General features: G+C 33.5%; 1 pseudogene; it reads right to left on the bottom strand.

Annotated features, from left to right (window-relative positions):
- Positions 1-4905: 4905 nt before the first annotated feature.
- Positions 4906-6110, bottom strand: LOC129928966 (uncharacterized; annotated as a pseudogene).
- Between the last annotated feature and the right edge of the window lie 6529 nt (positions 6111-12639).

Genomic DNA, 12639 nt, shown 5'->3' with positions numbered 1-12639 from the left:
TGTCTTTCTGAGTATTTTATTAAATTTTGTTTTTGTATTTAAAGATTATGGTTCAGTGTTTTATGTATGATTGCTACTTTACCTTTGAGTCTTCTGTTCTGAAGGCTTTCTAAATTTAGTGATTTAACCAAAGGTGTTACTCTAGTCAATGTGAATATTCGTTTGTTATGAATCTCACTGCTCTATTTTGTTTCTGTTCCAGTTTCTTAATGTTTTCTTGAGTTGAGGGGTCCCAAACGGAGGATGCATATTCTATTATTGGCCTAACCAAGGTTAAATAACATTTTAGTTTTATGTTCTTATTTGATTTATAGAAATTTCTTTTAATAAACCCTAATGCTTTGTTTGATTTTTTGATAGCTTCATCAATATGGGGATTCCATGACAGTTATTATTTTAGATGTTGTAAGTTTAGAAAAGGACATGCGATATTATCACTAGCTACAAGGTCTACACCTTCCCTGTCGATCATAGATCAAGCAACAAAACCCATCAAAATGTATTTGCTTATGAGTGAATCACAAAATTAAAGGTCTAAAGCAATCTTATGAGAACCACTGATCTGTGTCGCTCGAATTTTTTTATGTGAGGCTTCTTGTATTTAGGTTAGAGGTGTCTTGTGTTAAGTTTTCTTTAGGTGGAGTTAGTTTAGTTCCATGGGTGGAGTTAGTTTAGTTCCATAGGTGGAGTTAGTTTAGTTCCATGGGTGGAGTTAGTTTAGTTCCATAGGTGGAGTTAGTTTAGTTCCATAGGTGGAGTTAGTTTAGTTCCATGGGTGGAGTTCTATTAAGCTGTACAAAATTTCGAGTTAAAATCTTTTAACACCTTTCCGAAAGAAACCACAAACTTTTAATCGGTTTAACTCACGGTTTTGATATTTTTAGCTCACTTTTTGAGATGTTTTTCATATTGAACACCCTCCCCCCAAATCTTATTTTTTAAACAGTTTTTTAATAGCTAATATGTTTCTTAGCGTAAAAAAAAATACTTAGATGACTTAGAATATAACAATTTGCTCTAGATGTCTAATACAACCAATAATGGGTAATAGTAATGACGATAATAATAACAATGATAATAATACTAATTAGTATAATTGATTTGCTAATTTGTTAATTTTTGAATGGATTCATGTATAAATAATGACTATAAATAATTCTGCAAAATTTCAACTTGATCTGAGAAAGGGAAATGGGAGAAAACGTGTCAAAACATAAAAAAAGGGATTAAATCCATATACACATCCACATATCTCATTAAGTAGCATGTATTCCCCTTATTTTGATATCAAACAAAATAATTAATCACAAATAATTAATTAACTATTTGGTTAATATTTTTAATAGGGTTTGTTGCTGAACATAAAATTTATATATGTGTCAGACGCGAATAGGCCAATTTTCAGTAAAAGAAATTACAAAAAGTCATTTCTCTATAGAAGAAGTTACGAAGACTATATAAAATACAACCACAGACCTATATATACTACAATAAATATAGGTTTTTGATTGCTAGTTACGATTTATTTAGGTAGGTGCTGTTTTACTATTACATACCAAGCATTAGAGTTTAGAAAAACCCAGGTTTGTTTCTTGAGCAACGCTATTAGCTAACACCTCATATCATCTCTCCATTAGTAGGCCTATATTTAGATCTATAATCTAATTCTAGTCTAGATCTATATATAAAAATCGAATAGATCTAGTAATAGTATAGATTCTATCTTGAGACTAGATTGCGAGTCTAGCCTATGCTATGCCTATAGTCAGTTTTTATAAGGAAAAAAGTATAGATATTAATAAAGACTAAAGTTTTTTAATTATTAGATTATTTGAACTAATTAGATATAGACATAGACATAAGACATAGATCTAATAATACTGTAATACGTTTACTATACTCTATACTTAATCTACTAAACTAGAGATCTATCTATAGATCTATCTATAATATATTCAATCTAGATCTATACAATATTCATTATAATACTTATACTTATAATGACTTATTTAATAAGTTAGTAGCCTACTTAGACTTAGATCGATTTTAGTTTATTAATAGATTTACTTTTCAATGCCTAGACCTAAAAATAAAATTGCGAATGGTGTCTATAATGACTGATTATTTTTTTTTATAATAATATGCCTATTAAATCTAGGTCTAGACTCTACTTAAATCTAGTCTAAAATAATGACTGTCTAAGACTCTAGATGATTGAGAAGTTCACATAGAGTGTTTTTAATAATACGGCATGTCGGCTGAAAGTATATAAAGTTCTTTTTATTTTGTAAAAATAAAAAAAGGCTCCTGTACTCAGTGATAGATTGTCTAACTTTCAACTAATAATAAATTAACAATTAACGTTGAATTACAAGAAAAGTAATCATTTTTTCCGACATTGAAAAAAGGTGCCGGTACCCCGTACCGGTGCGTACCGTCACAAAAATATTTGTATATCTCAATCTTTCATTTAATTTTTTTTTGCGGGGTTATTGCTACTTAATACATTGATACCGGATCGATTTAAATAGGGCCTAAGTATACAAGAAGGATTTCGAGCATTGGATAAATTTATTTTTTAAGTACAAAGTTTTATGGAAGAGGCAATATATTAGTTGTTTGAAGATTGTAACTTCTTAAATTCAGACTAAAAATATCGAAGCCTACATTTTTACTCTCATTTGTAAATAGTCTGAAGAGATGGACTGACTCATTGTGTAGCTTGTGTACATCTGAAAAAACACAAACTCAGTTAGACTTTCAAAATTATTAAAAGAAAAACTTAGTGATTATTTTTACTGTATAATTCTATTATTATTCCTTTTTAGAATTAGGATATAAACAAAAATTTGCCATATGACTTTATCTAACAGAAAAAAAAATTAAACTTACATCTATTTATGCGGTTATTTATAGTTACCTATTAATATAAAATTTATTGAACTAACACGTACATTCATCATAATGCAGCCATGCGATTTTTCGTTTATAAACATAGCATTATTTAGGACCAATATTTTACAAAGGCTGCTTGGAGAAATCAGGTATACCCATTAGGAGAAAAACGACCCCTTTACTCAAGAAAAATTTAAGAAACTAGAACAGACACAAAATAAACAGTGACATTCATAACAAAATAATATTCAAATTGATTAGAGTAACACCTTTTTAAGTAATCATTTAAAGTTTAAAATCACTACAATTTTTTTCAACAATTACTTTGTGTATTAAATTGTGTATCGGAAAATGCCGGGTACATGAAATAAGCTTGTCCTAAAAAAACAACACAGATCTTGGGTAAAATACTCATAAAATAAATACATTAAAAAAGCGACTTCCGGCCCAATACTTTTTAATCAAAGAAACGAAACGGACTAGTCCAACAAACCCTATTGATTCATGTCTTGTCAGGTACAATGAATAATAATGCAAAGTTTCAGCTTGATCCAAGAATGGGAAATGGGAGAAAAAAACATGTTCAAACCTTTTACCAGATAGACAGACAGAGTGAGTTTATATAAGTTTATAAGTTAATATAAGTTATGTAAAACTACGCTTTTTTACTACAAATACTCGCCACAAGAGTTTCTCGAGTTTAAACCTATTTTGACTGACAAGAGTCTTAAGACGGTGAATGTGTATGGATCTAACAGCACATTCCTTAAGTCTTCTAAGATTCCGAATTAAATATCCCAGCTTGCTTTTAACATTCAACTTTGATACCTTATGGTAAGCATTATAGACCTTTTCTAGCCTGCCGCCACGACCCATTAGTAACACTAGGATGTACAAAATAAGAGTGGCTGTCCGTTTGTTATAGTGTCAAAACAACTTTGATGTACCGTGAACGTTTCACCTACAAACGATGGTCTATATCATGACTTGTATAATTATTGTGTACTAGCCGGATATGACCCGAGGCCTGAGGGCCATAGTTTTGGTATTACTGATCTACTGGCTTGAATTTATATCTATGTTAAAACACTGAGAATGTTCCCTTTCCATTTTGTTTTAAATTTTGCCACGAAATCAAAAGTAGAGTGTGAAAACGGGTTTACCCGATTTGTTAAAAAGTTTCGATTTTTTAATAGAGTTACAATTAGGTACCTTTTGTCTATTTTTAGGGCCCTCCGGTAGTGGTAGGGACATTAAACATACACTACGGTCTCCGCCATGATCTAAGGAACATTTATTCCAAGTTTTATCAAGTCTCACGGTTTTGATTTCTTTGCGGGGCATACAAACAAACAAACCAACATACATACATATATACTTACATACGCCTTACTTTCTGATTTACATATTAGTAGATACTAGCCTATTTCTGTTGATTCCGAAACAGTACACACTTTTTTACTTGTAAGTAGCCCACGAAAAGTCTTCTCATTTTAAAGTAGCTTCCTTTCTCTCTTTTCCTTTATCTATGTTACCGTCATTGGGCGAAATCCGGTATTCTATAGAATAATTAGGCAATCTATAGAATGACTACAACTGCTTTAGCCACTGAACCATAATCTTCAAATACAAAAACAAAATTTAATAAAATACTCAGAAAGACACAAAGATAAAGGCACATTCCTCGTTCCATATGTTAGGACAAATTTGTACAAATGCTCCTTCTTCCCTAGTGCTATTAAAGCATGGAATGGGTTGCCATGCACTTCAATGAAAATAGTGAAGAGGAAACTGATGACACAGACGAGGAAGGAAATGTACGATGTAGTATAATTTTTCTAAAACACAAAAAAAAGGAGACTACAGCATCAAAAAAACAAAAGAAATCTCCAACACAAGGTTTAAATTTATGTATATCATTTCTTTTGAAACTAATGCAAAAGTCTTAAAACAAAAAAAACTTGTATCTTAATTACATAGCAAATGTCTGATAGCAAGGTTTATGGACCTAAAACTATATTTACACATTATGTTATATAACATTGTTCGTAAATTTTTTTTTCAGCATAGAATTATGAACTATTTGTTTGATGAATTTGGTAAGGACCCAAAAGAATTGGCCAAGAGCCTCACTGAATATGTAGATCACATACCAGAGCTATTATGTTCTAAATTTGAACGGCCAACTTGGGACACTATTAAGAGATTGACACGGTTTTAAATCTGTATAAAAACAACACTGTACCATCTGTAAATAAGGTTGTAATTTTTATTTTAAATTAAATATTTTTTTTTGTTCATGCTATATATACATATTTATTTTAAAAACTTTTGTAGCCATTTTAGCATACTGATGGCTTGAAACCTGTTTTTGTGTCTTCTGGAAATTCCTTTCTGATCTTGTTCACTACACGGATGGAAGAGGAACTCTAATGCTTCTTCCCAGACAGCCCCAGCACTAGCAAACAAACTGTCTATATGTTGTATATCTGTATTGTCTAAAATGAAAGTTACACATGAATAATGTACAAAATTGTATCATTCTTAACATGTCGTCTAACATTATGATAACGGCGTATATTTCTTTTAGGTAGAGAAACATTATTTTAAAAAGAATCGGCTCTAAACTTGTATATTACATTATATATTTATGCATTTTAAATTATGTATATTTAAATCAATATTTCTTTGTGAATACATATTTTGGTTGTCTATAGTTTTGTTTTGTTTGGTGTAATGCACAAACTGTAAGACACATTTCCTTATAATATGGATAACAAAAATTATTATAATTACTCATGTTTATCATTAAAATGGTCTCCAAATAGTTCTCTGTAATTGTGATGTGCAGTTTGTAGACTGTCTTTGTCCAAACCAACAGGTCTGAATCCTGGATGATTGCTTATGCATGGCAGGTTATTGGAAGACATTTTCAGTGATACTTTGTGAATTTCTGTACAGCATATATTTTCAGTTTTTTGTATCCATGTGCTTACAGCATCCACATTTACACCTGGTGATAGAAAAGCTAAAATGAGATTTGTTTATCAAACATGTATACGTAAGAATGTTTCAGTCCAGCAATGTCTTGGTACCACCACTTACCAAAAATTAGTCGGATCACTTAGTCTACTAGTAGGCCTACTCATCCTATCAAGAACTGGAGACTGTGGGACCTTACTTTGTAAACTTTGTGATTTCTGGGGTTCAAACATATAAGGCTCAGCGTTAGCTGACAATGATTCAGTTACAAAAAAAATATAGAAAGTTGAAACACAAAATTAGACTTATAAATATAAGGAAAAAAAGTTAACTTTCTCTAGATATAACTCTACAGATTATTTTTATTATAGATATAGTGATATAGATTCAAATATTGTATTATTTATTATATGTAAAGTCTAGATGTAAAGATAGATAATATGGCAATATAAATATAATTTATAATACAACTATAACTGTCTAGATAACAAGAAGCTTAACTTGAACAATATATATATATATATATATATGTATTACGTACATTCTAAATTAAAATTCGAATCCATCTAGATCTTGATGTAAATATAGTTAATAATACTAATTTAAAGTTTAGATCTTTGCCGCGATTACCAGTAGACTACTAAAATTGTTTACAAAGAATGAAATATCTGATGTGTGGTTCGTAAAACACAATGATGAGCAGCAGGGGCGGACTGGGTATCAAAATCGGCCCGGGCATTACCATATAAACCGGCCCACAAATGGCATGTCATATATTTTCGGTGTGGGGGGGGATTTTTATCCCACTCCGCAATTTATATATATATATATATATATATATATATGTTTGTGTGTATATGTAATTAACCTTCATTACATTCGGATCTTTCATTCTTTCAAACGTTTTTTTTTCTAGCCTAGAATACTCTCTTCCTATAATTAGTGGAAAGACAGTACACACCGCCAAAGAGCAGCTAGGAAGTCCGGGGGAGCGCTGTGAGCTCCTCCTAGTGGGGTCGGGGGCGAAGCCTTCCGTTATTTTAAGCTTTAAAAATGCATATTCTGAGGTATCTACAGTGCAATTAGCCTGCTACTCTTTCGCTAAAAAAATTCAAAAACCAAATCTGCTATTCAATGGAGTCCAGCGACTGGTAGAAAATGGTAAAATGCTTTAGTTTTTGTACTGGAGGGGGAAGGGAAACCACAAAACCCCTTTCGGCTACGCTCATGAAATTTGGTGACTGTAGTTTGCTTAAGTTGGCTGCACTGGGCAGTAAGTAAAATTTCCTTTTCAGACAATGAGGTCTGAGGCAAGTGATGGTTTGAAGACCCTCCCTCCTGGCTATGCCCATCTGTTATATTATAGGTGTAAGCCTAATTCTCTACAAAATATATAAAGTTTGATAATGCATCGAAAATTGGATGTATGCATTACATAATGTATTCTATTTATAAAAACTATAAACAATACAATAGCAGCCTAATGAGTTTGAAGCTTTTTAGTATTACTTACAGATTACAGACGTTTCTTCAAAAAATAAAATTGTTACGTCTTACGCATTTCATTTGTCAATCTAGTCATGTATGTTGATCTGTGACTTAAAATATACTAAATCATTGGTTTTCCTGGCTGACTCAGGCAACCCATTCCATTAAAAGACAAGAGAAAGTAGAACGGTTAGAGAGGCACTTACTTAATGTGAAAAGCTCTTGCTTCCTCCTAGTACATTCTCAAAAACGCCATTTGTATAGGAATATACCATGACCCATTATTGAAAATATAAAACTCCTTTCATTAAATATCGGATGTGACAGCGCTATATAAATTATTGTAATTATTGTAATAATTTTCATCATTAATGACTTCATACTAAGTTGCTCGACCGACTAACCCACTCTTTAGTGGACGAGGTCTTATCTGAAAGCCAATGTGGTTTCAGAGCCGGTAGAGGTACATCTGACATGATATTTGTTCTGCGACAATTACAAGAAAAATGCAATGAACAGAACTTAAACCTATACGCTGCATTTGTGGACCTCACCAAGGCTTTCGACACAGACAGTCGCGATGGTTTGTGGAGGATTTTAGCTAGGCTGGGATGCCCACCTACGTTCCTTTCCATTCTCAAGCAGCTTCACGTGGGTCAAAGAGGCCAGATCAGACACAATGGTGCCCTTTCTTATCACTTCCCAATAGAAAATGGTGTGAAGCAGGGCTGTGTACTTGTTCCTACTCTATTCGCTATCTTCTTTGGCGTAATGCTGGGTCAAATGAGGCAGCGATTGCACGAAGGCATCTATATCCGGTTTCGTTCTGACGGCAATGTGTTCAATCTTCGACGTCTTCTATCCCATACAAAAACAAAGGAGATGGTCATAACGGAGCTACTCTATGCCGATGATTGCGCCCTGCTAGCTCACAATTAACATGACCTCCAGAAGCTAAAGAATTGTATATTTACTTATTGTCGCGTATCAAATATTAATTTAAAATCAGTATTTTATTCAATTTACGGAGCAAAATTTTTCAAGCTGGAATCATAGATTTACTGTGTCATAAGGTCATTTACACATCGATATCAATTCTAAAGCATAGATCTACGATAGAGTCTATCGTCTGTCTTGGCTCTCTAGATCTACTTACATATTATCGGCACAGTAGATAAGACCAGTATTATTTAATTAGCATCCATAAGTAGAAACCTTTCTACTAAAAAGTTAGTCGTATGACACGGCACTACTATATCTACAAAAGAATAGTATTCAAATACTACAATTGTTTAATTTATTATCTACAGTCTACAGTAGCACCTCTACTGAGAAAGTTTATTAGCCTGATACGGCATATCAACATATTATCTCTACTGTATTCGCCTGATACGTCAAATTTGGTCCACGTTACATCTCCAGGACTCCAGTTGTACTTCTACTGTCAATCAAAGTTTCTTCGCCTGATACGACATAACTACATAATATTTCACTGTTAATTCAAAGTTTGTTCGTGTGACACGGCATCATCATAAATTGTACAACATTTGTACATAAACTCAAGCTCATAAATTCCTTAAGCAAATAATTATTTCATCATGTCAGTCCAACAACACTAAATCTGTTGCAACTACTTGATAAAGCAAAAAAGCTAAACATTCCCCCATACGAGCAACTAACATGGGCTAAACAGAAAAAAATAATTAGAAGAAAAACGAGGACAGGAACAAAGAGAAATGGAAGAAAAACGAGGACAGGAACAAAGAGAATTAGAAGAAAAACGAGAACAGGAACATAGAGAAATGGAAGAAAAACGAGGACAGGAACAAAGAGAATTAGAAGAAATACGAGGACAGGAACAAAGAGAAATGGAAGAAAAAAAGGACATGAACAAAGAGAAATGGAAGAAAGACAAATAGAACGAGAAATACGAAAGCTACAAAAGATAAGAAAAGAACAAGATTTTTTTTTGAATCTCAAATAGACTCAATTTCCCCATATAAAACTTTATGAAGAAAAAAATGAGACTATAGGATGTTATGGACTATTTTCATAAAGTAAGATTAGTGAGAATTGAATCAGAAGAAGATTTAGACTTTTCCAATGAAAACAAAGAAGAAGAAAAGAAAAATGAAGACACAAAGTCACGACACATGAAAGATGAATGAAACAAGAAACGACAGAAAGTACAGATAATATGCAGGAAAAGAAAACTGAGACACATGAATACATAGATGAAAGTCAAGAATGCAATGTCATAGACCAAATGACAAAAGATTCAATTGAACATGAAACTGAATTACATGAAGTGAATAATGCAGAATTCAAACATGAACAAAAGAATGATACAACATTAGCAAGAATGAACCAGAAGGCTCAAAATTAGAAAATTATTTAATTGGTTGAAGGAAACCATTTTCTATCAAGTGTTATACGCGTGTGAAAGCTACGTCATTGGAAATACCGATGTTGGCCTTGGCCTTGAGTTTATTTTTAAATTTTAAATTAATCCCCCCGGGCCTCCACTTGAGGTGGATGAGTGTTCGAAAGTGTTTTTTACATTAACTATCACGCAAAATGCCCCCCCCCCTCCCCCCCCTTTTGCGATCCCTCAAATGATGGCTAATTCCTAGCTACGCCACTGGAATAACCAGGCTGCCAAGTAATCTTATCTTATCTTATATAATACAGACGTTACTTCAAAAAAGAAGATGATTACGTCCTACGCGTCATGCATTTAGTCATGCATATTAACCATTGACTTAAATTCTGCCAAGTCACTGGTTTTCCTGGCTAGCTCAGGCAACCCATTCCATGCTCTAATAGCACTAGGGAAGAAGGAGTATTTGTACAAATTTGTCCTATCATATGTGACGAGGAATGTGCCTTTATCTTTGTGTCTTTCAGGGTATTTTATTAAATTTTGTTTTTGTATTTGATTTGATTGTATTTCATGGGAACCTCAACCCCAAGTTGAGAATCGCTGTTCTGGTTAAAGAGCACAGCTCAACATAGACCTGATCAGTAATCGCTAAACTACACGCTTCAAGATACAGACTGATTCTAGTGCATTAGTTCTTATGACTTTTATTTACTTAACCAATTGAAAAGAGATACGCTCCAGGGGCATTACAGTGTACTGCAACACTGTGTGTGTGTGTGTTTTTTTATCGTTTGTTTAATCCTTCACAAAATACCATCGTCAGCCTGATCTTTTGAAATGGCGCCGTTAGCATAACTCGCGTAGCAGGAATCAAGGACAAAGCTGATAGAAGACCACGAGTAAGAAGAAATTTCAAGGCGCAGTACCCACCAAAAAACAGAGCCGGGTCTAAGGGGTGTGTGGGGGGGGGTGTTTGGGCGAGGATTAGGTAAATTGTCTTGCGTAGCGCTTTGCAACATTATGAGTCTGGAGACTAAAGAAGTGACCTTCACCTTTTACACAGACGAAAACGCACAACATAATACCATAAATTATAAATATTTTAAGTTGAAACGGAATTTTCGGTTCTTACTCCTGCAGACTTGCATTTGCAATATTTTAATATTATTATTATATGCACCTATACAAACGATGCGTTTTGTATGCTTTCTCCTATCCACCTCAAAATGTTCTAACTTAGTCATCGTTTAGTCCTGTGTTCATTTTAAATTAAAGCATGCCGTAACTGCGTATTAGCGAATATGTGGACAGCAGAGCCCCTACGCTTTTTTGAAAGCGTTAAAAAAATCCACCTTTAACACTTATTAATAACCATAGTGATATCTAATATCAAGCCATATTTTAGAAGTAAGTAATAAAGAACTTGTAAATTCTATTTATTTTTCCTACTTTAAAAAAAAGGTACACTTATTTAATATGCAATTTTAAGTTAGAAAATTATACTTTGTATGTTATTAAGTTTGTGGAGATCTGAAACTGCATTTCTATATTATGAGCAAGTGACATGGTGTCCGTCTGTTCGATCTTGCATGATTGACCACCTCGTGCTGTCCTTGATGCACGTAGTTTTCAGGTCATGCTTGCAGACATCTTGGGAATCTCTTGGGTGTGACTCCCCCCAGCAAGCTCAGCATTGAGGATGTCCTAAGGAATTCTTCCATCTGGCATTCGGGTGACATGTCCGAGCCGACGTAGCCTTGTCTGTGTCAAAAGAGCATAGATGATGTGTGTATGTCCAGTTTCAAAACGTTTTCTTAGAAACGAGATCCCACCAGGAGATACACATTATGAGCCACAGGCAGTGCAAAGGAAAACTGTTTGAAAAATGGAAACAAAATGCGGGGACAAAAATAAAAGTTGAAACGCCGTCTAATTTTGTGACTTTTAAAATCCCTTTTGTGGAGCCCCCCCCTCCCCTTTATTTTTTGAGGATATCCGGGACTGTAGCACCTCCTGCCCTACCTTAAATTTGTTTTGAAGAAAGCTGCTTACAGCCATAATACGTTTAAGTTCAAAATCATGTAGACACCAGGGGTTATTTTCAATAAAACAAAAAATATGCTTGTAATTTCATTAACGAAAGTTTTTCAAATATTAAAAAAAAAATAAAATACTGGCTTCATTAGAGATTTTACAAGCATTTTTAAGACCATTAATATGAGACATCTTTTTTTTTAGGAAATTCAAAGAGGCATAACTCTATACAAAGTACACATTGTTCTATATTTTTTTATTAACTCCCCAATTAAGAACCGTTTTAAACAAAAAATTGTATAGAAATTGTTAACTTTTGTGAAACATTTATTTAAATGTTCAAGAACAAGAGCTTAACGCTAAGTGAAATATTCAAGAAGCCAAAATTTGATAACATATAAACTATAAACATAAGTAAGATTTCGTTAATGAGTGCTGGCTGTGCTGCAGACATTGTTTCATTGTGACACACACTGGCATTCAACAACTGATCCAGTAAAAAAGAGAAAGTATTCATGCATTTCTAAAACATTCAACTTAGCAAAGTTTCCTAACAATGTCAACCTTTGTTTCACTTTAGTTCAGTGGCGTAGCTAGGAATTAGCCCTAATGAAAAGGCCCGGGGGGGGGCTTGACATCTTTTTTTTTAAGGGGGTGGGCAGCCTGCATTTGGACATTCGACATCATGGCATGAGATAATGGCTATACATTTAATGTAAAAAAAAATCGAATACTCATTTGGGGGGGGGGGCTTCAAGTGGAGGACGGGGGGATTTTCAAATTCTCCCCCACCCTAACTACGCCACTGCCTTGGGTGCACAATTATTCCATATAAGTCTACTTGTCTGTAACATTGT

The sequence above is a fragment of the Biomphalaria glabrata genome, chromosome 11 (assembly GCF_947242115.1).
Source record: "Biomphalaria glabrata chromosome 11, xgBioGlab47.1, whole genome shotgun sequence".
Classification (NCBI taxonomy): domain Eukaryota; kingdom Metazoa; phylum Mollusca; class Gastropoda; family Planorbidae; genus Biomphalaria; species Biomphalaria glabrata.
Note: the sequence above shows the minus strand (reverse complement) of the source record. Positions and strands in the feature narration are given on the sequence as shown.